General features: G+C 44.9%; 1 protein-coding gene across 1 annotated transcript in view; it reads left to right on the forward strand.

The window, feature by feature from the left end:
• Nucleotides 1-8,763: 8,763 nt before the first annotated feature.
• The window catches only part of LOC147688908 (peroxisomal carnitine O-octanoyltransferase-like), a 407,404-nt gene continuing 390,096 nt past the window's right edge, over nucleotides 8,764-26,071 (forward strand). Inside the window, exons 1-2 of the mRNA XM_086941806.1 lie at nucleotides 8,764-8,893; nucleotides 10,283-10,329. The gene's annotated coding sequence lies outside the window, so the exon portion shown is untranslated. The remainder of the gene's footprint in view (nucleotides 8,894-10,282; nucleotides 10,330-26,071) is intronic.

Below are 26,071 nucleotides of genomic sequence, written 5' to 3' on the forward strand. Positions count from 1 at the left end.
GTGCATATGGACTCATTCACTGCATTCTGAAGTTCTATTGTCCTAATACGTAGGCAAACCTTATCTAGTGGGAACCGTATAACATGGAGCGACCAACGTTCTTAGGTCAGGTACTTATTTAATGAGTCTCGTAAGTAGTTCCAATGTGAAACTAAGGTACCATATTCATCTTTAAACTGAGACGTCTGTAATGTCAGGGATGAATCCTCCTCAGCATTATAGGGAGCATCTATTTTTGTATGTAGATTGTTCAAGCTTGAACCTTTAAAAGGACACCCACTATAATTATTGCCTCCTTGAATTCCATTCACTGCAATGGAGAATATAATTAATATTCTTGCTAGTTGCAGACCTGCTGTTATAGCACATTTAACATTACACGGGCTATGAAATGGGGGTGGAGATGTTACCTTCGTGGTTGAGACTCACAAAGCTTCCAAACTGAAATATTTTACTCATGGGTCACTTTTCCAACCGCAGATGGTAACAAACAAACATTTCACACATACACTTCAGCTGCCTTACCAGGCCAATACAGAGCTCATAATGGCTTAGAAATATTTCAGGAACACACAAGCTGGTACTAAGGCGCCGTACCACATTCATTCCACAACATCAGACTGGGTCCCTTCAGCAATGACTGGGCTATATTTCCAGTCCTAGCGGCCTACACACCACATCCAAATTTAGGACTGCTAAATGCAGGCACACTCTGCATTCTCTATACTGGTTTTGTTAGACTATACAGACATTTAACAAAATTTGTTATGCGCACATAACTGCCCCAGCAAGGGCTGTTCAAGCTGTCAAGCCACAGTTAGTTGTGTCTGTGAATAGTCCTGTAACAATCCATGTTCTTATGGACAAGATTCCCACCAGAAAGGAGGAAATTCCATTCTGAATTGCCCAAAAAACAAACCAGCTTGAAGCAGAATAGTTTTGCCTGAAGTGCTATAGGGCAGCCCCTGCCCTAGATGGGAATTAAATTAGTTGGCAAATTTGCTACATCATCCTCAATTATCTTAAGCAATATTAAAGGCAAAGCAGCAGCACTGGTGGAATGTGCAAGACCAGGAGCACAAGTTACAGAAATTTATTTGGTACGCCTATACATCTATTGTTCGAGATGATTTGGGATCCAGATCAAATCAGCCACAGCTTAAAGGTAATTCCGAAAAGAAAACATCCAAAGAAGCACCTGAACCTTCTAGAAGATTCTGTTACAAACAAAAATATAAAGAAAAAGTAAAATCACTGGGTGGATCTCTGCAACCGGAGACCTCTGATAGACGTTATATAATTTACGTAACTGTGATACAATAAAACAGCCTGATACACGTCCTTCTTGATCCTTTCAGGACTCATACGACACACAATATGAGAGAGGGAAGCGATCAGAGCACAGACAAGAAGATACCAAAAAAAGGACTCAATGATCGTCTTGACATTAGCATAAAAAAAGAAGAGAAACTTCCTCAACAAAAAATCCCAATTTAAAAAGAAGAAGGTTGCAGAAATTTCGGTTAATTATGCCACATATATTGAGAACTCTCCTTCAGAACAAGTTATCTGTAGTGATTCTGCTAGACAGGGCATCACAGATCATGATAATTAGCCAGAATCTTCAAGAGTTCCTGGATGCGAATGCAACTGACTACTTCATAGAAGTCGAAATCCCAAACCAGTGTGTCAGCCCTCCAGACAGAAATATAAATTAAAAACACAGATTGAGGGTGACATTGGGGTAATATTCTGGGAAAATGTAACACTTAGTTATATGATTCTCTTAGCGGAGGACGATTAGCAACCAGAGTTAGTAAGAACTGCCCCACAAGGAGAGGAGATCATTTTACCGTCTTTCTCTGTACTTGTCTCCGAAGAAGTTAAACAAGCATATGGTGCAGAATGGGCTCCTGCATCAGTCCTGGTATTATCCCACACCCATGTATTTTGGGATAAGGAATAAGGAATCGCCTTATCACATTAACTCATCTGGTCCAGCCCGCAAGTGCAACCACAATAGTCAATCAATATTTAAGCGAATGCTCCTGTAATAGATATTCTCTCACAACTAGAGTACCAGTGAATAGTTGAACCCTGTGTGTCTCCCATGAATAATCCCTTGTTTCCGGCAGCGAAACTAGATCATTCCTATTGCGTAGTCTTAGACTACAGACATTTAAATAGTCAAACAGGCACATTTGCAATTTAAAATTCACACAGGAAGGCCTTAATGAACAACATAGTCAGTAAAAAATACAAAACAACCTTGGATATTTCCAATGGGTTTTACTGCAAAAAACAGCGCCTGAGAGCAGAGATTTGACAGGTTTTTCCACTCTCAGCTCACAACACCACTTTTACTGACTCCCTCAAGGGTATAAGAATAGTTCAGAATGTTTTCTGTGCAAGTATAAGTCAATTCTACATGACATTGACCCAGAAGCATTGTCCTACGTTGATAATATATATCTAACATATGATGACTTAAACACACACTTTGCTAGAGTAGATCACATTGTATTGAGACTTGCAAAAAAAGGCTACAAATACAATTTAAAGAAAACAAAAATTGCCTTTCGCAGTGTCCTATTTTTAGAATATGAACATGACAGGGATAGCTGGGGAGGCAGGACCCTTACATGAACCCTCCAACCCCAACCTAGCTATATTCTGATAAGCCAAATCCCCAGCTGGTTGTGGACTAGGTTCAGAAGTTAAAATTGCCTCACATTCCTCCACAAGGCTATCAATTCGATCAAGAACACAATTACTAGCAGCATGCTTGGACATCCTTCTCGCTTTCTTTCCTTTGTGGGGTCTGCTGGCATTCCCAGCCTCAATCCCCGCTGAATGAATGAATGAAAATGCATTTATATACAGCGCGGTTGCTGCCCTGGGGCGTCCAAGCGCTAAAGGAACCAGAAGGGGGTGTAGTGAGGCTGGCAGAGACTGGGATGAGGGGAAGAGGGCTGAATGATTACGGGGATTTGAACAGATGTGTTTTAAGTTGCTTGCGGAAGGAGGTAAGGTTAGGATTGGATCTCAGGTGAAGGGGAAGGGAGTTCCAGATTTTTGAGGCGTTGAAGGTGAACATTCTTCCGCCTGCTATAGACCTTTTAATTCTGGGGACTGTTGCCATAAAAGCCTGACTAGAGCGTAGGTCTCTGCCTGGATGGTATTGGCTCACTAGACTACGCATGATTTTAGGGCCCGAGTCCCAAAAGGCCTGGTGGGCGATACACATTGCTTTGAAGGTGACTCTTTTACGTACTGGCAGCCAGTGAAGGCTGGTCAGTGCCTCTCTAACTGGGGTTCTGTGTGGAATTTGCAGTAGGGTACGGGCCGCACAGTTCTGTACCAGTTGTAGTTTGTTCAATGTGTACTCTGGGGCTCCCAGATAAAGGACGTTATTTGAGTCCAGGCGTGATTGTATTATGCCCTGGATAGCTGTTTGTTTTGCCTCCATTGGGAGCAGGGGGAGGACCTTCTTCAGAGTCCGGAGAAGTCCAAAGCAGGTGGCGGAGAGCTTTGTGGCCTGAGTGTTAAGAGTCATATTCCTGTCCAGCCATACCCCCAGGCTTTTGATGTTATCTTTCGGAACCGGGGGGGGGCCTAGACAGGTGGGCCATAATGACTTGAAGAGGGTCGGATCGGCCGGGCCTATTAGCATGAGCTCCGTTTTGTCCCCATTCAGTTTTAGTGAGGACAGGGTCATCCAGGACTTCACCTCCTCCAGGCATTTAGTTAGGCCCCCCGATAGAGAGTGTTGGGCTTCCTGCGCTAAGGAGACCACCAGCTGTGTGTCGTCCGCATAGGATATGATCTTGACTCCATACGGACGAACTACCTCAGCCAGTGGCCTCATATAGATATTAAAAAGCGCAGGACTTAGAGAGGAGCCCTGGGGGACTCCGCACTTCAGGGGAATGCTGGAGGAGACTGCTTGTCCGTCAAACACCTGGAACGACCTATTGCTTAGGAATGATTTTATCCAGAGCCAGGCCTTGTCCACAATGCCGAAGCTTGATATACGGTTCAGTAAGGTGTTATGACTGACCGTGTCAAACGCCGCACTAAGATCAAGGAGGACCACTGCTTTACGCTTTCGCATTCTGGTTTGCCCCTCCCCGCTAAGAGTGAAATTTTAGTAGGCAAGAGGCGACAATAGTAGTCCACAGTAAGTATCAAAAAGGTCCTTCAAGCTGGTAATTGCGACATGCACAACGTTAAACAGTACCTTCTGGGTTTTCCAAGCAGGGTCCAGCCTTCTCTTCGAAATTCAACAATAAGCTGGTAAACTACAAATATAAGGGGGGGTGGCCCTGCCCTGGCTCTTACTGGCGCTGACGGGCGCAGGACGGGCACACCCTTCGCCCGGGCTTCTCCCAGGCATGCCCCCGCGCATCCCGCGCTGCGGGAGGCCGGCGCTGATTAAGAGGGCCTCAGGCGGCCTCTTTTGACATCCTTGCACCGCGTCACGCAAGTCCTTCTGGATCTTGTAGGCCAATGGAGCGTGGCCTGGTGCGGACTGGTGCAGGCGATGTATCGGTGCCGCTGGCCCCCAGCTGGCACCCAGGAGAAGCAAGCGAGGCAGGTAGGTGCTGGGAGAAGCGTCGATAAACCCGTTCCCCTCACGGCTGGCAATGAGGATTCCGGCGAGTCCCGCGCTGCAGGAGGCCGGCGCTGATTAAGAGGGCCTCAGGCGCCCTCTGCTGACGTCCTTGCACCGCGTCACGCAAGGCCTTCTGGGTCTTGTAGGCCAATGCGGCGCGGACTGGTGCGGGCGGTGTATCGGTGCCGCTGGCCCCCAGCTGGCACCCAGGAGAAGCAAGCAAGGCAGGTAGGTGATGGGAGAAGCGTTGATAAAGCCGTTCCCCTCACGGAAGCCAATGCGGATTCCGGCACGTCCCCCTTATTCTCTCTCGCCTTGAATTTGGGAACGCCCTATATCTCGAGGCTCCTCAATTCACCATTCACAAACTGCAAGTAACTCGGAACTGTGCAGTTCGCCTCCTTCTCCAGATTCCGCAGTGGAAATCCGCTAAACCAGCATTAGGGAGTCTCCACTGGCTCCCTATTCCGGGTAGGATACAGTTTAAAGCTATGTGCCTAGTTCATAGAGCCATCCGGAAGACTGGTCCAGCTATTATCCACTCCTTGGTCACCCTCTATTTTCCTCACAGAACCCTGCGATCCAGCTCCTTATGCCTGGCCGTCCCCAAGAAAATTAGACGATCCAGATGGGTGGACGCTCCTTTTCGTTTAATGCGGCAAAGATCTGGAACACTTCTCCTCTCACTTTACGAAAGGACAACAACCTCTTGGCCTTCCGGAAGCTCTTAAAAACCCACCTCTTTAAGACATTTCCTTAACATCACGGCTTCTGCTTTCCTCTACTCTTCTATCAAACAGCGCTGGGAGGAATCAGGGTAGCCATGCGCTATATATGTACAATTTCATTCATTCATTCGATTGGCCCTAAAAGGTTAAGACTATTGGAAAGAAATTATTGATTGATAATCAGTTTGGGGAATTAGACACTGGAAAGCAAAAATAAAAGAAGTTTGACCAACATTTCTTCATTTGCCCGTTTTGATAATTGTCAAAATGTGGTTAATTACATTGAGTAACAGCTCAACAGTATGGTGCAAAATGGTGCATACAATTCAACACTTTCAGGTCCTAACGGGTGGTCATTGTGCCCAATGGACACAAATGGTTGTAATGCACGATTTTTTTAAAGCTCTACACAGGTTTTAAAGCTAGCAGACAGGACCCTCGTTACATTCAGCCTCAACACTCAGGGGTGATTACGATCTATTCCGTGAGAAAGTTATGCCAGCAATGGTTGCACATTCAACTTTATCTGCAATAAAAGAACATCTTTCTCTCCTTTCAGAGAACATGGATTTGCAAGAATTTTTGTTTGGTCCTAGGTTTCCCCATTCTAAGAGATTCATTTATGCTGCCTATACTGAAGTTTGGAAACTATCACAAATCAAAGATGCTGCATGTTTAAGGTAAATTGATCAAATTAATTTAGAGATAGAACTTGCAGTTGCTGGTAATTCCATAAATACGTTGTCAACTCCTATTTACAGTTTGAATAGAATTGTATACTCTGTGATTGATATTATACAAAATGACATGTCTACCATGGTCAGAGTTAGCTTTGGTCAATTATGAAGGTGAGCTGGATGCTACAAGTTTTAAAATCTCTCCGTGCCATGGCGATACTTCAACTCAGCAGAATTGTATTTGCCTTTGAAATAACATGTAGGCAACAGGTCTTGGCTAAAAAAGACGCTATGTATATATTGTTGAGCATCGAGAAGTTAGAAAAGTTACTTTTCACAGTAGCTGAGACTTAGTCAGCAGTATGTTTAATACACAGAGGGTTCTCATTACCAATTTCAACGTTTCATTTCACATCATGCTTGAGAAAATGTTTCCAGTCTGTAGATACAAGTCTTTAGGGAAGAGTTTCATCCACAAATTGTGGTGATCACCCTTTGATTACAAATGTATTGGAAGGGAATCGGAGGTCTTCCTTAGTGGAAATTAATGTGAATGTACGCTTGGTCACTCACTTATTTGCAAAGGGGCGACACTGCATGCGGCATGTATTGCTTCCATGGCCAATCTGGCGTGTTATTTGAAGGGAGTACCAGCTCCTTTGATTTGTCCACTCATTAGATAACTTTTAAATGGAAATTATTTGATGCTAAACGATCAAAGTTGCTGTAGGATGATGATGGCAGGTGTCCCTTTGTGGTTTCGGTCTCTTAAATAGTCACATGTTGCAATTTCGTGCTAATTCCTCCAACGCACATAGCTGCAGAAGTTAGCTTATGTCCTTCCATTCCAATCTTCAAGGTTAACTTTTACAAACTACACAGACTAAAAGCCTTATTATACCAGAAGGACTTGACAGTTACATCTGCCCATGAAACGTTTCAACTTCAAGTAGCAAGTTTTTCCTCTGAAATTCAATGGCTACTATGCAAAAACCTGCCTAGCATTTTGGTGAACTTGTGCATTGCATATTTAATGCTTCCAACACTGCAGGTGTGGTGCAAGTTTTAAAAGAGGTTGGGTCTTTCTTAGTCAACACATTTCAGACCATTTTTGGAGGGATACCATCCTTCCTACATTCTATGTTTTCTAATGTTTTTGGAGTCATACCACTTGTGTTATTTCTCATTTGTGGTATTTTGGCTTTATTTTTGCTGCTCCTCAATGGATGTTCCATCTTGAGGCCAAATGGTGATGGATCTTCCGCACGTTCAACTGTGTCCTAAATGCATGATTTGGGTTTTTGGAGTGTCTTCCCTTCAGGAACTGAACGATGCCTGGTTCTTGTTTGTTAGACCAATGTGGTTTACCTGTGTTCCACTGTTAGTATTGCCCTTTTGAGTGTACACTCGACGTTTACCTTGCAATGCAATTGGTACAATCTATGGACATAGGTTGATGCGTCCGATGAAGACCCATTTTCGGAGTTGTCCCATTAGACTGCCATTGCATTAGGAAGCTATGAGCCATTCTTCTCCTTGATTCTGGATGCTTCAGCTCCTGAGTTCTAGGCTCCTGGCTCTTCTAATGCTGGTGCATTGCAGGATGATAAGCTTCGGCTAAGGGTGATGATCACGTTTGTTCTTTGGAACTAATCAACAAATCCATTGTGGAAATAATGTCTTTGGATGCAGAGTTCATCTTGGATTCCTTTCAAACTAAGAACACGGATAACAACTTGTGAGCCTCCTTAAAATTTTATTTTGGCCCTTGTTTTGATAAATTGTGTTTAACGTTTATACTTTTTATTGTCCATTTTAATTAGCTTATTTTTAGATGGCTTCTGTTTGCTTGACTATTTATTAAGTACATTATTTGATTTCATAGTATTGTTTTATATAGAAGCTTAGGGCCTGATTTAGATCTTGGCGGGACTCCCTTTGTTCCTCTGTGGGAGCGATTACAAGTACGCCGTTAAGCTGACGGATTCCCACCCGCCCTATTTAGATCTTGGCTGGCTGATCGTCTGTATGCGTTGAGAGATTGTTTTGTGCCTTAGGTGTCTCACCTCTATTGAGGTAGTGGACTCCTCTGCAGGCTAAGATTACTCTATTGCCGTCAGGCTGGCAACATTTTGCAGAGCGTATTTAGCTTTTGCAGTTGTGCTGGTGTCCTAGCAGCGGATTCCTGATGGAGACGCGTTGAATATTGTACTATTAGAAATCAAAAAAGAAAAATGTTAATACAGGTGTGCTTCTTTAAATTTCTTAAAAAACAACATTACACACACACATATGCATTACAGGTTAGAAACAATTGTTTTTACGACAAGTTTAAAAATGCATGAGTCCAGAGCATGTGTAAACTGACAATTTAAAAGAAAACAAGTAAACAAAACGCTTACCTTCGATTCCTGCGATGTTGGGGTTGATTTGCTTGGTGGTCAAGTAGCAATAGCACAGGAAGGACTTTAGCAACAGCACAGGAAGGACTCGGACGATCCCGTTCAAGACGGAAAGGGAAGTGGAAAACGAAAAAAAAGGGTACGTGTCTACTTTATATTCCTTCGAAACGCCAGCTAAGTCGTTCAAGGCTATGAAAAAAGAACAAGATATCCTAGGGCTTGCATTGCCTATTCGAAGACAGCTTCTTTCATCTAGATATATCATTGCAACAGCGCTGTACCTTTAACACAGTGGCTTTTATTATATAAACAACACACTGGCGTTCAGAGGTCAGAGAGGAGCACTCCGGTCACAGCTCTCCTGGAACGAAGGCTGTGTTCGACATGCAGCTCTGTTGACACTAATCTCCCATCCTGCAAAGAGGGACTGCCAATTCCACTTCAAGCCGATTCCCTGATTCAGTTATCCAGGTATGTGGTCTCAGGCTAATCTATGAGATCGGGCAGAGGGTACACCCACTATGCTCTCAGAGTAGGAGTAATAATAGGGATAGGTAGAAATATATTTAGAACTCAGACTGCCATGGTTGGACTCTTTGTTCTTTTCATCATTTTCATCATGATGGTTACATTACTTTGTTTTTTTCTGCCTAATAATCGCAGCTTATTCTTTATATGCAATATTACGATTGCTTTAATAAATGTATTGTAAAGTTTATTCGTATCTTTCTTGGGTGTACCATGGGCATGCATAAGTAAACAATGAAATAAGTAAAAGTTTCCACAATTCCCTTGAGGATCAGACTGTCATGTTCGAAGTTGCCAAAATCACCTGCGACCCCACGAAGGTTAGGGATTCGAGTTAGGAACTGTGAGCTAGCTAGGAATTGGGCGACAGTCACTGATGGTGTAGATGGATTAGGTCTCTGCATTATGAAGTTCTATCATCCTAATATGCAGTCCTACCTTTTCTAGTGGGAACTGTATAAAAGGATTGTATATTATATTTGCAGGTACAGAAGGCAAGCAATATTCATGGCGGGAATGCTGGACCTAGTTTTAGTTGATGTATCCCAGCTTTTTTTGGAATGTTCAGATTTCCATCGCAGGAGTGAAGGAGATGACCTGTTCCACAATGCTGAGAGGAGATCAGTGATGGACATTCATAGGGTTTTCCCACTTCATTTTCAGTTCCAAATGTTATGGTTTTGTTCTGGCTAGGAATCTGGCAAAGAAAGTGGAAGGAGTATGGAGACAGAAGGTCTTATAGGCCCTACCAGGCCCTGATTGGTGGAATGGGTAATGATGTCATAGCGCAGTTCAAGTTTTTCCTGTGTTTTACTGTAACATGATTGGCTGCTGTGTTTTTGTAGTAAAGTAAAAGAAGCTTAATCCTCGCCTCCGTGTACTTAATAGAATTAAAAATACTTTGAACCAATAGTTATAAAAAATGCTATTGCCCTCCTCTTCGGCCCTCTCAGCATCCTTCTCAACTTCTGACTGGTTGGTGTAAGACTCCTCTGGCCTCCTGATTCACCCGAGTCCTCACAAGTTCTCCTCCTTGTCCGATGATGTTGTCCTCTCTGGTGTCTTGCCCTCTTGGGTCCTTTCCTCAGCGGCGTCCTTGCTCTTCCTTTTCCATCCTCACTGGCATCCTCCTCTCGGCATTCTCTGTGCTTTTTCTTCGCTTTGGTCCACCCCCCTCCTGCAGGAACAAGTCTGTTGTTATTCTGTTTTCCTCCTCGTGGCTTGACTCTTCTTCCCCTGTGTGCCTGTGTCCTTTCTTCCATTCAACTTTTCTCAGTGAGGTCTTCACACCTCTTCCCCTTTGCTTACTGGGTATTGTTTTCTGTTTTCTAGGTAGTGTGCGAGTTGCAGTGTCACGTGCTTATCGCTGCACATATGTGGTAAGTCCTCATTAGTCCGCTCTTTTCCAAAGAAAAGAGAAGCTGGCCCAACTCAGTTAACAGACACCAAATGAAAAGCATGACAGGACGTCAATAAATGCTATTAGATAATGCACTTACTATATATGCATCTGCACAAGGACTATCATAAATAAAGAGGTGAAAATCAACTTAAAAAATTTAAGATTATCTATATGCAGCACACACAATCCAATTACTTATTAGGAAAAATGTACCTCAGCTCAAAGGTCATAGTGAGTTGAATGTGTAAGTTGACAGAAAAAGTGCTAAAACATTCCTCACATGTTTTGCTCACACATCCTTTGCGCTATCTGGTAATTGCAGATATACTTAACCCTGTAGGAAGTAGTGAATGGTAAGAGTGGGAGTAGGAATAACTAAGAATTGGAGTAAAGGGGATTACATAGGAGTAAACTTAAGTAAGATTACGAGTGGGTAAAAGTAAGAGTTGGGAAGATTAGGAGTAAAATTTGATTATGTAAGAGCAGGAGTAACTAAGAACAGACATGAGAAAGTAGGAGAGGAATAAGAGGAGTCCTTAAAATATGCATAAATAGAAGATTATGTGCAAGTCTGAGTAAGAGTAGGACTAAGTCTAGAAGTAAGCTAGAGTAAATACGAGCAGATAAGAATGGGTGAAAGTAAAAAAAAAAGTAGTAAGATTAAGAACAAGATGGTAGGAGCAAGAAAAGTAAGTGGGAGTAAGAGCAGCTATTTGTAGAAGCAGAATTTAAGAGGAAGGAGGCATAAGAGTAGGGATAAGAATGTATAGAAGTAGTAGTAGGAGTAAGTACAATGAATAGGAATAATTAAGACAAAGATTAGGAGTAATGATGAGTAGCACGAGTAAGCAGGAGTGAGAAGGAGAGTAATAGGACGAATCAGGTTTAGGTGGGCGTGGTTAAGAATAAAAAGGACTAAGTAGGATTAAAACGAATAGAGTAAAAAACAGCAGGATTAAGGTTATCCCACAGATTAAGAAATACACACAAAGGAGAAGAGTAGCAGTAGGAGTAACTATCACTGAAACAGACTTGAGAGTATGGTGGGAGTAAATATGATTAAGGAGAGGAGTAAGTACCCCCATTAGGAGTAAGCAGAATTAAGAACAGGAACATTTAATTGTGAGGGAAAGAGTACACAGGCAAGTAGGTGTGTAGGCATGTGGAGTAGGGAGGAGTAAGAGTAGGTGTAACTAGAAGAACAGATTAAGGTAAGAGTAGGAGGGTTAGGGCTACACTAATGTATGTATGTATATATGAAGTATTTTTAACCCCTTGCATGCTGCCGCGATTCTGCGCCTGTGCAGCAAAATCACGAGTGGGCGGTTTTATGGCGGCCCCCAGCCGTCATCAGCACACGAGCACCGTAGTGCATGACGGATGAGGGCCGTCATCAGCATGCAAGGGGTTAAAGTGCAAGCCTAGCCAAAATGCAGCAGAATACTGCAAAGGGTCAAAGACAAGCATAAAGTTAATGAGTATTAGGAGAGGCAGCTAGGCTTTGGATAGTTGATGCATTGTGATGTAGAGTTCTTTAAGAGGTGAATATTCAACTCTTTCCTAAATTGGAGCACTACCCCTAAGCACACATAATCCAATTTGCATGAGTTAGATCTTTTTCCTTGTTGGGTTCCAAATTTCTCTGTAGTCAAATTCAGTCCAAACACAAATGTTATATGTTTTTTGTTCAATTCAGAAACACATCCAAGTACATCATTATTCACAAACACCGCAGGCGACACGTGTTTAGTCCTCCTGGGCTTTTTCAAGGCTGCAAAATCATATTAAACAAATATCGGTACAACTATTTTTAATTATGACACTTATATGAAGTACCATTACCTTGTGGGTGTACCATCACCTGATCACTCAGTGTGACTGACTAGTATGTATATAACTTATTGATTTTAAAGAATTCTTTCTCTTTACCCATGCGAAAGGGAAATCGTTCAAAAGTAGATACTTACATCAGTTTAGTCAATACGTATCCATATCGTACTTTCTAGGAGATGCAGAAACTTTCTGTGATTTTTAGAGTCACGCCAAGGTGTTTCAATAGAATAGTTCCTCAAACCAAGGGTATTACACAAACAAAGTGGAAAAGATATTCTGCAGATATGTCATACATATGTCGATCAAAGAGTATGTATTGCGTTGTGTAGTTTCATATATGTTCAACTTGTATATGTGGGTTTCTCGTATAATTCAGTTACCCGCTTTGTAACATAATATTTCCCAGTGGGAGAAGTATCTAAGCACAAGCGTAAAAATTAGATATATTGTGTAAGAGTCTCTTCAATTCTCAAAAAAGCTACTTTTTGCGCACATCAAATGCACGTGCTACAGCAGAAACGCCCATACACTAACAGGCACATGCATCAATGTAGGCTTTTGCGATTACTTAATTGTGATTATTAAGGAATCTCAATTAAGGAATTGCAAAAGCCCATGCAAGTAGGAATCTCTATAAAATTTGCGATTCCCAAACATTCATTAATTGAGACTCGCAAATTGTGCATTGCATTGCGCATTGTGCATGTGTGTGTGTGTAACCTACAACTTTGAAAAATGCACTCAACTTCAAATTGATGGTAATTTATGACCCAAATTAGAGAAATCGCTATTTGCGATTTCATCATCCATTGCATTTAAGAAATCGCAATTTGCGATTCCTTAAATGCAATCGCAATTTAAGAAATCGCAATGAATTGCAATTTCTTACATTGCAAGACCCTTACAAATTGATGCATTGCAGAAGCACTTTTAGTGGGCACAAATGGACGATTTTTGCGAATCACACCATTTGCGCTCGCAAAAAAGGTTGATGCATGTGCCTGTTACTCCCTTTAGGCATGTATCTAGACGTCTGATGGAATCTTGGTAATGATTAATGTGAATCGACTTCAACGATGTACCATTGAGCAGCACCCGATGAGCTTGCTAACCCTGCACAAACATGGAAAAAGGGGGGAGAGAAGGGAAGTAAGTGATTCTTTTTTCTTTGGATATTTTGACAGTGCAGTAAACTGTGCACATGAGGAGATTGCCAACCGCCCTCTGTGCAGGTGATATCATAAGTATAGAAATAGACGACAGGCTGGATCACACACCATTAATCGAATACAGCTGTCATATTGTCTCAGTTGCAGAGACGAAAAGTACTCATATAATGTTGTATACAGAATCAAGGTATTTTCAAAGAAGTGTAATTATCAATCAGAATGACTAGGAAGTATGGTATTTATATTTATATCTTTATTTAGGGAAGAAACTATGTGGGGAAGTGTGGCTAAATGGTTAGAGCGGCAGACCCTGATGCAGAGGTCCAACCCGGGACCAGGGTTCAATTCCCTGCCTCAGCTGGTCTTGGGCTCAAAATTCCATGGACCTGATAATTCTCTCCTTGGTGCCTATTCCAATAATGGAGTCCCACTCTGTAACTCTGGGCAATAAGGATGCCTGGCCTCCACCTTGGAGGTGCCCAGGAGTAGACACCTCACAGGGAAAACCAGGATGGGTTCCACAGCAGTATTCGTACAAGCGCCTTGAGACCCTTGCGGTGAGTAGTGCACTATACAAGTATCAATTTACATTTTAATTTACATTTACATCTATAGGCACTGCATAGACATGGAAGTCCCGAAATGTGATTGATGTCTGAACCTTATGGACCCCAGTACAATTGTGTTCGCCATGTATGCTTGGTCAGTTCAAACAATAAATGCTACGCATATGGATCGTTCTAAAGAAATAGTGCCTTGATATTTTGTGATTCTCATTTGTATTTTTCGATATTGTATAGGTGGCCCAGTAGCCAGATGCCACACGGGTTTGAAAAACATCAGGATGAGCAAATTAATGCTTCCTTCTATTGAATTGGGATACTATAGCTCCCAATGGTAATTGTATTTTAGAATCAGTGAGCCGAAGTAATGGTACTCTGGTACCTATGTTACCGTTCTAAAGTGCTGGTACCCCTAAACCTATAATAGGTGGCTATGTATAATACAACATTATTTATTTATTTTATTTTTATTTTATGTTCTTGTAAAGCGCCTGAATAGACCCCCAAAGGGGTATCTCCGCGCTGTTGCTGCAAAGGGAGTGTTCTGGATAGGTATGTTACAATGGTGGTACGCAAGCAAGAGAGGCATTAATTACTGGGATACAGGTATGTTTTTAAGGTTTTCCGAAAGATCAGGTGACTGGTAAGTGATCTTAGTTCGGGGGGCAAAGAATTCCAGAGTACTGGTCCAGCATAGGCCAGCGCACGGCCACCTTGTCTGGTCTTCTTTACTCTAGGTACCTGCAGTAACTGCTGGTTACTGGAGCGTAGAGAACACCCGGGGATATAGGGCTGGAAGATTTCAGTCAGATATTTAGGGCCTTCCCCTATCATACTCTTGTGGATGGTGCATAGGGTTTTAAACTGGACTCGTTTCCTCACTGGAAGCCAGTGGAGTCTGATCAGCAGGGGACAGGAGGGAGTCCTCGGTGGAGCGTTCAGGACAATCCTTGCTGCTGTATTTTGGATTACCTGTAGTTTGTTAAGTTGTCCCTCGTTTGCTCCAAGGAGCAAACCGTTACAGTAATCCACCCTGCTGATGACAAGAGCCTGCACAAGCGTTTTCCTGTGATGGTCCGGTAAGTAGGGGAAGACTCGTCTTAACATCCCAATAGCCCGAAAGCAGGTACCGGCAACTTGATTTACATGATCTTTAAATGTGAGTTGCTGATCAAGTAACACTCCCAAGTTCCTAACCGTACTCTTGGGGATGGGGACAGGGCCTAACTCTAAGGGCCACCAGTCAGATGACCAGTATGTTGCCGCTTGCCCGAACAGCATGACCTCAGTTTTCCCTACGTTACACTGCAGACAATTTGATGACATCCATTCTGCAATGGCTCTCATGCCATCTGCAAAAGATCTTTTTATTGCAGGTGTAAGGTTTTTGAAGGGAAAAAGGAGTTGGGTGTCGTCAGCGTACGACACCGGGGTGAACCCGAAAGATCTTGCTAAGTTGGCTAGGGGGGCCACATACACGTTGAAAAGTGTGGAGCTTAAACAAGAGCCTTGTGGCACTCCCTTGTTGAGCTCCCTGTGGATGGATTTATGGGAGCCCAGCCTAACTTCTTGGGATCGGCCAGATAGAAAGCTCTCCATCCACGCCAGAGCCCCTCCCTCCACGCCTACCTCCCTTAGGCGGTTGAGAAGCACCGTGTGAGACACCGTATCGAAAGCGGCGGAAAGATCCAACAGCACCAGAATCATAGAGCTGCCGTCATCCAGTGCCATTTTGATGTTATTGGTCACTGTTTGAAGGGCTGATTCTGTGCTGTGGTTTGGCCTGAACCCAGATTGTGAGTAGTCCAGGCCTTCCGTCGCTTCAAGATGCTGGGAAAGATGGGTGTTCACGTGCCTCTCCGCAACCTTGCCGATGTAGGGTAGGAGAGAGATAGGTCGTAAGTTAGAGAGGTCTGTCCACGGGGATGCCGCTTTTTTTCTTATCGGGTTCACCACCGCCTTTTTCCAGTCTGCTGGGACCTGGCCTTTCATAAGGGAGGTGTTAATCACTTCCAGTATGGGGGATCCCAGGAGAGAAATCAGAGGGCCAACCATTTTGGCAGGAATGAGGTCGTTGGGAGACCCTGATTTAATATGACTGCAGAGGGAGAGGAGCTCTGTATTGTCAATTGGAGGGAAGGATATCAGAGGAAGTTTATTGTATATTGGCGGGATCTGAGGAGGGCATTTGTTGGTCTTATTTGTGATATTATTAGCTGCTACTATTCTTTCATAGATAGTATTTATTTTGTCCTCAAAGAATAGTGAGACTTCATCGCCTAAGGCCTGCGAGAAATCGTCGGAGCTCTCACATGCAGTTGGTTTTATAAAATTCTGCAAAATTTTGAAGAGCTCCTTAGAGCAATTACCCGCTTCTGCTATCTGTTGCGTTAGGTGTTGTTTCCTAGCTAGCTTTATATTTTTATAGTACTCTGATTGGGCGTCTAGGAAAACTACACGGCTATCCTCAGTTTTCCTTTTCCTCCATGCCTTCTCAGCTCGTCTGCATTTTTGTTTTCCTGCTCTCAGTTCATGGGTATACCAACTTTCTTGCTTAGACGCAGGATACTGCTTATGCCGCTTTAAAGGAGCTAAAATGTCAATGGCTTGCTTAATGGAGACATTAAGCTTAGCTAATGCCATGTCTGCTGTGTCTGTTGCCAGAATATCAGGAGGTGTCCAGACTTCCTGTACTTTATTGGCAGTCACTTTGTGCCATTGTCGTCGCCAGATAGAGGGGAGAGGAGCACTTTTAACAGGTCTTGTTGGAGTCAGTAATAAAAATTCTAACATGGAGTGATCTGTCCATGATATCTCCTTTGCCGGGGAGCAGATTACTTTGGCGCAGTTGCAAAAGAGTAGATCAAGCATATGCCCTCCTTTATCGGTGGATCCATGATTTTGTAGTTCTAGACCTAGGTTAAAAAGGTCCGTGATCAAAGCAGTGGATTCAGACAGTGTTGGCAGATCTACATGCGTGTTAAAATCTCCCAGGAGAATACAATCTTCTTTGGATTTGAGATGGGGAGCTAAGATTTCCTGGAGGGTAAGCGCAAAATTAGGGTTTGGTCCCGGGGGCCGGTAAACCAAAGCACCTCTCCAGGTGATGTGGCTGGTTAAAGTGATTTTAAAAATCATAATTTCTAACTGTGAGTGTAGATGTTGTTCTTTTATTGTGATTTTTATGTAGTCCTTATGTATTATTGCCAGGCCACCCCCTGTTTTAATTTCTCTATCTAAATGTTTGATCTTATATCCGGATGGGATCCCCATTGCTATAGCTGTAATTGTATGGGGTTTCATCCATGTTTCGGTGAGAAAACATATGTCCGGCTGAGTGGTGTTAATTAAATCCCAGATCTGGTGTTGGTGTTTGGGTAGCGATCGCACATTTAAAAGAAAGCTCTTCAGGCCCTGTGGGAGGGTATTTTGGTCGGGTGGAAGTGTGCTGTTGTCGGAGAGACGCCGACATTGCAGACAGGAGAAACCTCCCTCTATACGGTGCCATGGAATTTTGGTGCTACAATGCGTAGATGGTCTAAGGCTCAGTAGCGTTTGGCCAGTGTAAGTAATAATGTGGTTACCCTTACCAGTGGAGGCTCGTTGAGCAGTGTCAGGGTCCATCGCCCCTCGCCCAGTCCTGTCGGCGACGGGCGCAGACGGGCTTTTCTTCGGCGCTTCTTAGGCGCGCTCGAAGGCGCCCCCTGCGCGCTACCGCTGCGCGCTTAAAGGAAGGGCGTGGCTAAATAGCCCGGAGTGAGGTAGCCACTAGAGCGCTAACCTCGGCTCTGGCAGAACCGGAAGTGCTGCCTGGCTCTTACCTGTCCGCCCTCCGCACAACGGCACTGGTTGCCGAGTCGGAACGAGGCGGGCAGGCTCCAATATCGAGCCCAGGCGGTCAAATGCGGGGAGAGAATGCCGGTATGAGGGGGACAAATGAAGGCTGTCCTAATTCAAAATGAAATTTAGAATTTTAAAAATAGTCCGCTATTAGTTCTCGCAGCCCACGCATAGATGGCAAAAATCACAAGCAACTCACGGGTGCAGCAGCGGGTCCGGGAGACACTGCCACCGTCTCCCTACCGCGCGCGCCCGAGAGTCAGGCCGGTCTAAATAGCCCGGAGTGAGGTAGCCACTAGAGCGCTAACCTCGGCTCCGGCAGAACCGCAAGTGCTGCCTGGCTCTTACCTGTCCGCCCTCCGCACCACGGCACTGGTTGCCGAGTCGGAACGAGGAGGGCAGGCTCCAATATCGAGCCCAGGCGGTCAAATGCGGGGAGAGAATGCCGGTATGAGGGGGACAAATGAAGGCTGTCCTAATTAAAAATGAAATTTAGAATTTTAAAAATAGTCCGCTATTAGTTCTCGCAGCCCACGCATAGATGGCAAAAATCACAAGCAACTCACGGGTGCAACAGCGGGTCTCGGGAGACACTGCCACCGTCTCCCTACCTGTGTATCTAGTGGTGCTAAGGCTGTGAGAATTTTTCAATTTGATTATCCCCCGGTAAACTGGGAGTGAATTTCGATCTATTTCTTAATTCACAGTCGCTTTCAAGATCTATGTCAATATCATGATCCGCTAAGAGTGTCTGTATGTCCGGGGAATCCTCTAGATCCTCTAAGTAAAGCAATCATTGTAGATCCCGATTGTCTCCACTAGTGGTGCTGTTCTGACCAACCTCAAGTCACTCAGGTGTGGGTGTAAGTATGTTTTTGCCCATGAAAAATGTATGCAATTTCAATTTTCTTGTAAACTTAAAACAGTTTTTTTGTAAGGTGGCAAAGTCTGGTAAAGAACTTGGACAGAAATTCAGACCTTTGCTGAGTAATTTTATTTCTGCATTATTAAGTACATGGTTTGATAGGTTGACAATATTAATGCTGTCAGTCATTCTTTCAGTATTGTTTTGATTTCCAATATTCTTTGTTACTTAATTTAGATCTGGGGTTCTCAAGTTTGCAGAGGTAGGTATCTTTGTCCAAATAGGGACCCTTGCTTCTCGACATAAGAAGGGGGATACACACTTTAGATAACCCCTGCTCACCCCCTGGGTAGCTTGGCACGAGCAGACAGGCTTATCCCAAAGGCAATGTGTAAAGTATTTGTACCAACACTTACAGTAACACAGTGAAAACACCACAAATGGACACCACAACAGTTTAGAAAAATAGAATATCTTTATCTAAACTAAACAAGACCAAAATAACAAAAATCCGACATACAGATATTCAGTAGAATGTCTTTAAAAAGGGTTGTAGCAAAAATAAACTTGTAGATTGTAAATGTGACACTTTTCTCTCAAAGTACCTTAGATGTGTAATGCAGAATGAGCAAAAGTGTCGCAGAGAAGGCACTGTGCGGCTCTTCCTCCGCTCTGGTTGCGAATCAACAAGATGGCGCCTCAATGTGTTGTGACGATCCGGTGCGATGCAATAAAATGTTGTATCTGATGCGATGCGACACGTGGATGTGATGCGAGCATGCCCAACGGCCATGCTGCGAAGTCCGTGGTTTCTTGAGCAGCGACAGGCCACTCGACACGCATTTCTGGTGATGCGATGCCAAGCAGCGGCGACATGTTTCCTTAGCGATGCCACGCTACGGCGACACCCTTCTCCGGTGATGCGACGCCAAACAGCGGCAGCTGCGACACGCTTCCTTGGCAATGCGATAGCGACTGCTGCGGCTGCGTCTCGCTTCTCCCTTGTTGCGTCGCACTTCCAGCTCCCAGCACAGTTACAGGCACCTGAGGGCAGGTCAGAACTTCCAGCAAGGAAGTCAGGGGAGCTGGGCGTGAAGTACGTTTGTGCCTGAGACTACAGAAACAGGAGGCCAGCTCTTCTCAGGCCCTTGAAGACTTTTCTTCAGATGGACACAGCACACAACAAAGTCCTTCTTCAAGCTGGAGACACAGAACACAGCAAAGTCCCTTGATCCTCTCCTCAGCAGAAACAGCAAACTGCAGGCCAGCCCCAGACACACAGTAGGGGCAGTACTCCTCCTCAGTCTCTTCAGTTGTCCTCTTTGGCAACAGGTTCCTCTTGATCATGAAGTAGTCTAAAGTACATGGGTTCAGGTCTCATATTTATACCCCAAAAGACGTTGTTCTATATGTGTGAGGGGTCCTGGACCCAGTCCAAACCAGTTCTGGGTACACTCTGCCAGTTCACAACGTCTTCCTTTGTCAGTATGGGCTTGGGTCATCAGACGAACCACTTGAGGGGGAGCCAGCATTGTGGAAGTCAGGTACAGACAGCCCTACTTAGGCCCAGGTGCTACTCCTTCCACCACTCCAAATGCAGATAGGTCTATTCAGTCTAGTGCTGACTCACCCAGACTCCTGGAGCCACCCCATCCCCTGTCACTCTCAAACCAGACAGTCAATCCACAAACAGGCAGAGGCACACAGAAATGTTGAACAAGAAAACAGCCACTTTTTAAAAGTGCTATTTTCAAACACAGAATTTAAAAACCATTATTTCTAAAATATGTGTTATTAAATTCTGAGTTCAGGGATACCAGACTCCAGTTTTCTATCTCACTCATATTGGAAGATATGTAGGTAAACATGTTACACAGCATTCCCCATTCTGTCCTATGGGCAAGATAGCCTTTCAATAGTGAAAAACGAAATTGACAGTATTTCACTATCAGGACATGTTACACACATTAGTACATGTCCTACCTTCTACATACACTGCACCCTGCCCAGGGGGGTACCTTTGACCTACCATAGGGGTGTCCTAGGTGTAAGAAACAGGAAGGGTAAGGTCTGGCAAGTGGGTACACTGGCCAGATCGACATGGCAGTTAACAAACAACGCACAGGCACTGCAGTGGCAGGCCTGAGACCTCTTTTCAGGGCTACTTATGTGGGTGGCAGAATCAGTGCTGCAAGCCCACTTGTAGCATTTGAATTACCAGCCCTGGCACTCTTAGTGCACTTTACTAGGGACCTACTAGTAAGACAAATATGCCAATCATGGATAGCCAATCACATTAACAATTTACACAGGGCGCACTTGCACTTTGGCACTGATCAGCAGTGGCAAAGAGCCCAAAGCATCTAAACCAGCAACATCGAAATCCAGCACAGTGTCAAAAATACAGGAGGTAGAGGCAAAAAGTCTTGGAAACCACGCCAAGGATGCCAGGTCTAACACTTGTGATTCTGAGAAATTCAACTGGTAGTGACACCCTCCCTTTCCCTTTTTCTTGTATCTGTTTCCTGATTTCCCCCTCCTTGTTTTCTTGGGGCAATTTATCTTCTGTATTGCTGCTTGTTCCCTTTGCGGACCTTTGCATTTCTAAAAAAAAGGGGGTCCAAAAATGTAGAAGTAGTTGGTATTTCTGATGTAGTGGACTCACCACTTGTTACACTGCTGACACTTGAGATGTCAGAAGCACTTGTAGATGTGGTGGTGTGTAGAGTACGTTCTCGTACCCACGTAGGTTTATGTCCTGATGTTATCAAACTTTTTGGCAAATGTGTAAACTCTAAACTCATGTAATAAGATGCCCGTTTGGAAGATCTATTTAAAGGCAAGCACATTAACCACGCCTGAAAATACTCAAACCATTGAAAGGAAGGGCTAAAATTCAAATTTCTTATATTGGAACTACTAAAAAAACAAGAAATATCCAGATGGTAGGATGCAACAGTTCTGCGCGAATACATAGATGAAGAACAAGTAGCTAGAGGCTTGTTCATTTTACTTTTTCCCACATTTGAAGATCTTGACATGACCCAGCCAAACGATTTGGAAAAACTACTTTATCTATAGGAATGATGATATATTGATCAGGGATGCAGAAATGAAGAGGACAAACTGTTAACTGAGATTGTTACATCAAAGAATGAAATTAGAGATCTATATTTATCAGAGGCAATGGATAAGAGTTATATCCTCAAGGAGGTCCTAAATAAACATCAACTGTATATAAAGGACAATTAAATACAGAAAATCAAAAGGGATTACATAAGGGGTAGAGTTTATACATTTGCCAAAAAGTTTGATAACATCAAGACACATACACTTACGGAAGCACCAGAACGTACGCCACACATCACCACATCTACAAGTGCTTCTGACATTTCAAGTATCAGCAGTGTAACAAGTGGTGAGTCCACTACATCAGAGGTACCAACTACTTCTACATTTTCAGACCCCTCTTTTTTCCGCAAAGAGAACAAGCAGAAATACAGAAAAGAAATTGCCCCAAGAAAACAAGGCAGGGGAAATCCAGAAACAGATACAAGAACAAGAGAAAGTGATGGTGTCACTACCAGGTCAATTTCTTTTAATCAAAAATAACAATGAATATTGGAAATCAAACCAATACTGACAGAATGACTGACAGCATTAATATTGTCAACCTATCAAACCATGTACTTAATGATGCAGAAATAAAATTACTCAGCAACGGTAAGGATTTCCGTCTGAGTTCTTTACCAGACGTTGCTGCCTTACATATAAACTGTTTGGGTTTGCAAGAAAATTGAAATTACTCACATTTTTCAGGGGCAAAAACATACTTAGACCCACACCTGAGTGACTTGAGGTTGGTCAGAACAGCACCACCATTGGGGACATTAGGTGATTTACATTCATTGCTTTCTTTAGAGGTTCAAGAGGATTCCTCGGCCATACAGACACTCCTAGCGGGTCTTGATATTGATATAGATCTTGAAAGTGACAGAGGATTAAGAAATAGATCCAAATTCACTCCCAATAGATTCATTCTCACAGGCTTAACACAGCAAGATACACACTGTTGTATTATACATAGCCACCTACTATAGGTTTATGGATACCGGTACTTTAGAACGGTAATACAGGTATCAGGGTACCATTATTACGGCTGACTGATTCCTAAATACAATTATCATTGGGAGCCATAATAGCCCAATTCAATAAAAGGGAAGCATTAATTTGCTCATCCGAATGTCTTCCTACCCGTGTGGCATCTGGCTATGTGGGACACCTATACAATATCGAAAAATACAAAATATCAAGGCACTATTTCTTTAGAACGATTGAAATGCATAGCATGTGAAGCTTGAACTCTCCAAGCAAATATGGCGGACACAATTGTACCGGGATACGCTGTTCACAAAATCTGTCTAAACATGAGGTTCAGACATCAATGAAATTTTGTGACTGCCGAGGAGGAGCTTCGCGGGCAACCAAGATGGCCGCGTGAGCTCGGAGCTCCGAAGACCTCCCGATCCTCCGCAATGATCCTGCCACCCATCCTGTCCCACGGTAGTGGGTATCATCTGCTGAGCCAGAGCTGAAGCGGCGCCCGTTCCCGGATCGCAATTCCGACTTTCCTGGACCGAGTTCGCTCGTCGCGAAGTTGATGGCCCCGCCTGCGTCACTGGCAGACGTCGTTGGATCCGAGAGGTGGCCTTCCCCGGGACGTCCTGCCCGGGTCTTTTGATCCGACCGACCCAACTGGTCCGTACACTCTCTGTTGCACTCTCCCTTTGGCGGCCTTTTGGAGATTTCATCGCACCGATTGTAGGTGCGCTTCGCGCCCTCCCCACCCCTCTGGACTATCCTGCCCTGGCGTGTCAATATGGCGGGCAAAGGGGACTCGGACAAAGGCAAGCCTCCAAGGGTCAGTAAGAAGCCGACTCAGTCCCAATCCACCATTCCGGAACGATTTTCTCAATCGAGGGGATCGCCGGTACTGGCGGGTCGATCTAGAGACTCGTTGAGGGACGTATCCCCTGAAGATCCTGAATTCACGCTTCGGGACGTGATGGGTGCTATTGCTGGAGTGAAGACTGAGATGCATAGTCTACACGAGGCGCTGTCCAGCAAAGTGGATACTTTGAAGATTGAACTGAATCTTATCAGAACTGATCTTGGTAAGACGAATGATAGGGTGAAGTCGCTGGACCTCAAAACGTCGAGCTTAACTAACGACATGTCGGATGTACAGACTGAGGTCCGTGACCTGAAAATGGCTAACGGGATGCTGGCACGCCGGCTGGATGAGTTCGAGGGTCGGGCGCGGCGCCAGAATGTTCGCATTACTGGAGTGCCGGAGAAAGCCGAGGAGGAACGGCTGAACTCTTTGTAGAGGAACTAGTGGTCAAGAATCTGGCACCGGGAGGTCTGAGCAAGTTTTTCTCGGTCGAAAGGGCCCACAGGATCCCGGGCGGCCCGCTGAAGACGGGCGCTTCCCCTCGCCCCATCATTGCGAGACTATTTAATTATAGAGACCGGGACGCCATCTTGCAGGCATCGAGGAGCGCTGGCCCACTACGCTTTCAGAACTCGGACGTTAATTTTTTCCCTGACTTCACTCAAGCTGTTCAGAAGCGTCGTCAGAGCTTCACCGGGGTGAAGCGGCGGCTTAGAGAGTTGGGGATGCGCTACTCCATGCTCTATCCTGCAAAACTTTGCATCGAACATGGTCACCGGACTCTGTTTTTTAACCTTCCAGATGCGGCAGGGGACTGGCTGGATACTTTGCCTCAGCAACGGACCGAACCAGATGACCAGACGGAGGAGGCTACTGGAGGATCAGGTTCCCGGGAATGAGCGAACGGACTTTGACTTTTTCTGGGGGGGTTGCTGCGGTTGGCACCGACTCTAGAAATTGCCGCTTTTGTTTATGTTACTTCTGTACTTTATATGGAGGATGACGGGGGGATAGGTTGTCTCCTTTCTCCTCTAAGGGGCTTTTTGTAGGTTAGTTTAAGGGGTGACAGGCACACTGCTAGTTGGGGTGGCTTCTAGTCTAATGCAGGGGTGCAGGGTGGGGGGTAGTTGGGGTGTGTTTTTACTGGTTGTTCTATTCCTTTTATTCTTGTCCTGGCTGGGGTCTTACTGTTCTGATGCTTTTGATGTGCGGGCGCCATTCCGGGGGGGGTTGATGGGGTGGAGCGTCCTCGATGATGGGGGGGTAAATCACTAAACCTGTTGAGCTGGAACGTTAATGGGTTGGGGGATCGTATTAAACGGGGTGTTGTTTTGCAAATGCTTAAACGTTGTGCTCCAGATGTTGTTCTCTTGCAGGAAACCCACCTTGTTGGAAATACTTGTAAAGCTTTGAACAGGAGGGGGTTTAAAATGGTGGCTCATTCGGGGTTCTCTACGGGTTCCCGGGGGGTAGGCATCATGGTGCGCATGTCCCTTCCCCTGGAGGTGGAGTCTACCCTGGTTGACGAGAGAGGCCGATATGTGGCGGTGGTGTGTAAATGGGAGGGGCGCACCTTGGTTTTGGTTTCGGTTTACGTCCCTCCGGGGCTACAAACAACCACTTTTCAAGATCTTGGTGGCGCCATTTTGGGTCTCCCGGACGGCCTGCTGATTCTGGGGGGTGATTTTAACTCCGTGGTTTCGGGGGACCTAGACCGCTTCCCATCCAGAGATCTACGTGGTTCACAGTCTTGGCTTCCGGACTTCATTGACTCCATGGGGTTGATTGATTGCTGGCGACTTCTGCACCCCGCTCAGAGACAATACACCTTCCACTCTGGTGCCCATGGTAGCCTTTCCCGCATTGACTATGTCCTGGCCCCTGCGGCCCAGGCACAGTCGATCTCCAACGCTCGCCTCATGGCCAGGGGTATCTCTGACCATTCCCCGGTTTGGGTGTCTTTTGATTTTCACATTGTGGCGGCGTCGAGGGTTGCACCTATTAACCCCTGGTATTTCCGTAATCCTAAGACCCGTGATCTCCTAGCGAAATCTATAGAGCGGTACTTTGCAGAGAACTCCGGCTCTGTTGACTCGGCCGTCTCCCTTTGGGAGGCTTTTAAAACTGTGCTCCGAGGCGAAGCCTTCTCTTTGATTGCCGAGGCGCGCAGGCGACGGGATGAGGACCTGGTTCGGCTGGAGTCTGATATTATTGACCTGAATTCCCAGCTGGCCCTGGGACCGACTCCGGATTTGCTCCATGCTCTTTCCCTGAAACAATCGGAACTTAGGGCCACTGCTACTGACGCGGCTAAGGCGATGAGCAGGGAACAGCAGGGCAGGATATATGACGCTGGTGATAAGGCGGGCAAGCTTCTGGCGTGGCTGGACAAGAGGGAACTTGCCTCCCGAGTGGTTCCGGAGATCTTGGGCGAGGACGGCCTGGTCGTGACTGACCCTGCCGCTATCGCCGGATCGTTTGCGGAATACTTCGAG

Source organism: Lissotriton vulgaris, chromosome 10, assembly GCF_964263255.1.
Source record: "Lissotriton vulgaris chromosome 10, aLisVul1.2, whole genome shotgun sequence".
NCBI classification, from domain to species: domain Eukaryota; kingdom Metazoa; phylum Chordata; class Amphibia; order Caudata; family Salamandridae; genus Lissotriton; species Lissotriton vulgaris.